This window comes from Cynocephalus volans, chromosome X, assembly GCF_027409185.1.
Source record: "Cynocephalus volans isolate mCynVol1 chromosome X, mCynVol1.pri, whole genome shotgun sequence".
In the NCBI taxonomy this organism is placed as follows: domain Eukaryota; kingdom Metazoa; phylum Chordata; class Mammalia; order Dermoptera; family Cynocephalidae; genus Cynocephalus; species Cynocephalus volans.
This window is the reverse complement of record NC_084478.1, coordinates 15,235,100-15,240,099: the sequence shown is the minus strand read 5'-3', so window position 1 is coordinate 15,240,099 and position 5,000 is coordinate 15,235,100.

Here is a 5,000-nt window from a genome sequence, read left to right as displayed (position 1 = left end):
ATGGAGGCTAAGAAGTCCTGAGTGTGTCTGTGTGTGTGTGTGTGTGTGTGTTATTATATGGAACTGGCTCATGCAATTATGGAGTCTAAGAAGTCCTGAGGGTATGTGTGTGTGTGTGTGTTTGTGTGTTATTATAGGGAACTGGCTCATGCAATTATGGAGGCTAAGAAGTCCTGAGTGTGTGTGTGTGTGTGTGTGTGTGTTATTATATGGAACTGGCTCATGCAATTATGGAGGCTAAGAAGTCCTGAGTGTGTGTGTGTGTGTGTGTGTGTGTGTGTGTGTGTGCGTTATTATATGGAACTGGCTCATGCAATTATGGAGGCTAAGAAGTCCTGAGTGTGTCTGTGTGTGTGTCTGTGTGTGTGTGTTATTATATGGAACTGGCTCATGCAATTATGGAGGCTAAGAAGTCCTGAGTGTGTGTGTGTGTGTGTGTGTGTGTGTGTGTGTGTTATTATATGGAACTGGCTCATGCAATTATGGAGGCTAAGAAGTCCTGAGGGTATGTGTGTGTGTGTGTGTGTTATTGTATGGAATTGGCTCATGCAATTATGGAGGCTAAGAATTCCTGAGTGTGTGTGTGTGTGTGTGTGTGTGTGTTATTATAGGGAACTGGCTCATGCAATTATGGAGGCTAAGAAGTCCTGAGTGTGTGTGTGTCTGTGTGTGTGTGTGTTTGTGTGTGTTATTATATGGAACTGGCTCATGTAATTTTGGAGGCTAAGAAGTCCTGATTGTGTGTGTGTGTGTGTGTGTGTGTGTGTGTGTTATTATATGGAACTGGCTCATGCAATTATGGAGGCTAAGAAGTCCTGAGTCTGTGTGTGTGTGTGTGTGTGTGTGTGTGTGTGTTTGTAATTATATGGAACTGGCTCATGCAATTATGGAGGCTAAGAAGTCCTGAGTGTGTGTGTGTGTGTGTGTGTGTTATTATAGGGAACTGGCTCATGCAATTATGGAGGCTAAGAAGTCCTGAGTGTGTGTGTGTGTGTGTGTGTGTGTGTTATTATATGGAACTGGCTCATGCAATTATGGAGGCTAAGAAGTCCTGAGTGTGTGTGTGTGTGTGTGTGTGTGTGTGTGTGTGTTTTATTATATGGAACTGGATCATGCAATTATGGACGCTACGAAGTTCTGAGTGTGTGTGTGTGTGTGTGTTATTATATGCAACTGGCTCATGCAATTATGGAGGCTAAGAAGTCCTGAGTGTGTGTGTGTGTGTGTGTGTGTGTGTGTGTGTGTGTGTGTTATTATATGGAACTGGCTCATGCAATTATGGAGGCTAAGAAGTCCTGAGTGTGTGTGTGTGTGTGTGTTATTATATGGAAGGGGCTCATGCAATTATGGAGGCTAAGAAGTCCTGAGTGAGTTTGTGTGTGTGTGTGTTTGAGTGTGTGTGTGTGTTATTATATGGAACTGGCTCATGCAATTATGGAGGCTAAGAAGTCCTGAGTGTGTTTGTGTGTGTGTGTGTTTGAGTGTGTGTGTGCGTTATTATAAGGAACTGGCTCATGCAATTATGGAGGCTAAGAAGTCCTGAGTGTGTCTGTGTGTGTGTGTGTGTGTGGGTGTGTGTGTGTGTTATTGTATGGAACTGGCTCATGCAACTATGGAGGCTAAGAAGTCCTGAGTGTGTGTGTGTGGGTGTGTGTGTTATTATATGGAAGGGGCTCATGCAATTATGGAGGCTAAGAAGTCCTGAGTGTGTTTGTGTGTGTGTGTGTTTGTGTGTGTGTGTGTGTTATTATATGGAACTGGCTCATGCAATTATGGAGGCTAAGAAGTCCTGAGTGTGTGTGTGTGTGTGTGTGTGTGTGTGTTATAATATTGAACTGGCTCATGCAATTATGGAGGCTAAGAAGTCCTGAGTGTGTGTGTGTGTGTGTGTGTGTTATTATATGGAACTGGCTCGTGCAATTATGGTGGCTAAGAAGTCCTGAGTGTGTGTGTGTGGGTGTGTGTGTGTGTGTGTGTGTTATTATATGGAAGGGGCTCATGCAATTATGGAGGCTAAGAAGTCCTGAGTGTGTGTGTTTTTGTGTGTGTGTGTGTGTTATTATATGGAACTGGCTCATGCAATTATGGAGGCTAAGAAGTCCTGAGTGTGTGTGTGTGTGTGTGTGTTATTATATGGAACTGGCTCATGCAATTATGGAGGCTAAGAAGTCCTGAGTGTGTGTGTGTGTGTGTGTGTTATTATATGGAACTGGCTCATGCAATTATGGAGGCTAAGAAGTCCTGAGTGTGTGTGTGTGTGTGTGTGTGTGTGTGTGTATGTCTTATTACATGGAACTGGCTCATGCAATTATGGAGACTAAGAAGTCCTGAGTGTGTGTGTGTGTGTGTGTGTGTGTGTATGTCTTATTATATGGAACTGGCTCATGCAATTATGGAGGCTGAGAAGTCTTGAGTGTGTGTGTGTGTGTGTGTGTGTGTGTGTGTTTGTTATTATATGGAACTGGCTCATGCAATTATGGAGGCTTAGAAGTCCTGAGTGTGTGTGTGTGTGTTTGTGGGTGTGTGTTTGTGTGTGTGTGTTATTATATGGAACTGGCTCATGCAATTATGGAGGCTGAGAAGTCTTGAGTGTGTGTGTGTGTGTGTGTGTGTGTGTGTGTGTTTGTTATTATATGGAACTGGCTCATGCAATTATGGAGGCTTAGAAGTCCTGAGTGTGTGTGTGTGTGTCTGTGTCTATATGTGTGTGTGTGTGTGTTATTATATGGAACTGGCGCATGCAATTATGGAGGCTAAGAAGTCCTGAGTGTGTGTGTCTGTGTCTATATGTGTGTGTGTGTGTGTTATTATATGGAACTGGCTCATGCAATTATGGAGGCTAAGAAGTCCTGAGTGTGTGTGTGTGTGTGTGTGTGTGTGTGTCTGTTATTATATGGAACTGGCTCATGCAATTATGGAGGCTAAGAAGTCCTGAGAGTGTGTGTGTGTGTGTGTGTGTGTGTGTGTGTTATTATATGGAACTGGCTCATGCAATTATGGAGGCTAAGAAGTCCTGAGAGTGTGTGTGTGTGTATGTGTGTGTGTGCGTGTTATTATATGGAACTGGCACATGCAATTATGGAGGCTAAGAAGTCCTGAGTGTGTGTGAGTGTGTGTGTGTGTCTGTGTGTGTGTGTGTTATTATATGGAACTGGCTCATGCAATTATGGAGGCTAAGAAGTCCTGAGTGTGTATGTGTGTGTGTGTGTGTGTGTGTGTGTGCGTTATTATAAGGAACTGGCTCATGCAACTATGGAGGCTAAGAAGTCCTGAGTGTGTCTCTGTGTGTGTGTGTGTGTGTGTGTGTTATTATATGGAACTGCCTCATGCAATTATGGAGGCTAAGAAGTCCTGAGTGTGTGTGTGTTTGTGTGTGTGTGTGTGTTATTATATGGAACTGGCTCATGCAATTATGGGCGCTAAGAAGTCCTGAGAGTGTGTGTGTGTGTGTGTGTGTGTGTTATTATATGGAACTGGCTCATGCAATTATGGAGGCTAAGAAGTCCTGAGGGTATGTGTGTGTGTGTGTGTTATTATATGGAAGGGGCTCATGCAATTATGGAGGCTAAGAAGTCCTGAGTGTGTGTGTTTGTGTGTGTGTGTTATTATATGGAACTGGCTCATGCAATTATGGAGGCTAAGAAGTCCTGAGTGTGTGTGTGTGTGTGTGTGTGTGTGTGTGTGTGTTATTATATGGAACTGGCTCATGCAATTATGGAGGCTAAGAAGTCCTGAGTGTGTGTGTGTGTGTGTGTGTTATTATATGGAACTGGCTCATGCAATTATGGAGGCTAAGAAGTCCTGAGTGTGTGTGTGTGTGTGTGTGTGTGTGTGTGTGCGCGCGCGTTATTATATGGAACTGGCTCATGCAATTATGGAGGCTAAGATGTCCTGAGTGTGTCTGTCTGTGTGTGTGTGTGTGTGTGTGTGTGTGTTATTATATGGAACTGGCTCATGCAATTATGGAGGCTAAGAAGTCCTGAGTGTGTGTGTGTGTGTGTGTGTGTTTGTCTGTTATTATATGGAACTGGCTCATGCAATTATGGAGGCTAAGAAGTCCTGAGGGTGCGTGTGTGTGTGTGTGTGTTATTATATGGAACTGGCTCATGCAATTCTGGAGGCTAAGAAGTCCTGAGTGTGTGTGTGTGTGTGTGTGTGTGTGTGTGTGTGTGTGTGTGTGTTATTATATGGAACTGGCTCATGCAATTATGGAGGCTAAGAAGTCCTGAGTGTGTGTGTGTGGGTGTGTGTGTTATTATATGGAAGGGGCTCATGCAATTATGGAGGCTAAGAAGTCCTGAGTGTGTTTGTGTGTGTGTGTGTTTGTGTGTGTGTGTGTGTGTTATTATATGGAAGTGGCTCATGCAATTATGGAGGCAAAGAAGTCCTGAGAGTGTGTGTGTGTGTATGTGTGTGTGTGTGTGTTTTTATATGGAACTGGCACATGCAATTATGGAGGCTAAGAAGTCCTGAGTGTGTGTGTGTGTGTGTGTGTGTGTGTGTGTTATTATATGGAACTGGCTCATGCAATTATGAAGGCTAAGAAGTCCTGAGTGTGTGTGTGTGTGTGTGTGTGTGTGCGCGTTATTATATGGAACTGGCTCATGCAATTATGGAGGCTAAGAAGTCCTGAGTGTGTCTGTGTGTGTGTGTGTGTGTGTTATTATATGGAACTGGCTCATGCAATTATGGAGTCTAAGAAGTCCTGAAGGTATGTGTGTGTGTGTGTGTTTGTGTGTTATTATAGGGAACTGGCTCATGCAATTATGGAGGCTAAGAAGTCCTGAGTGTGTGTGTGTGTGTGTGTGTGTGTTATTATTTGGAACTGGCTCATGCAATTATGGAGGCTAAGAAGTCCTGAGTGTGTGTGTGTGTGTGTTATTATATGGAACTGGCTCATGCAATTATGGAGGCTAAGAAGTCCTGAGTGTGTGTGTGTGTGTGTGTGTGTGTGTTATTATATGGAACTGGCTCATGCAATTATGGAGGCTATGAAGTCC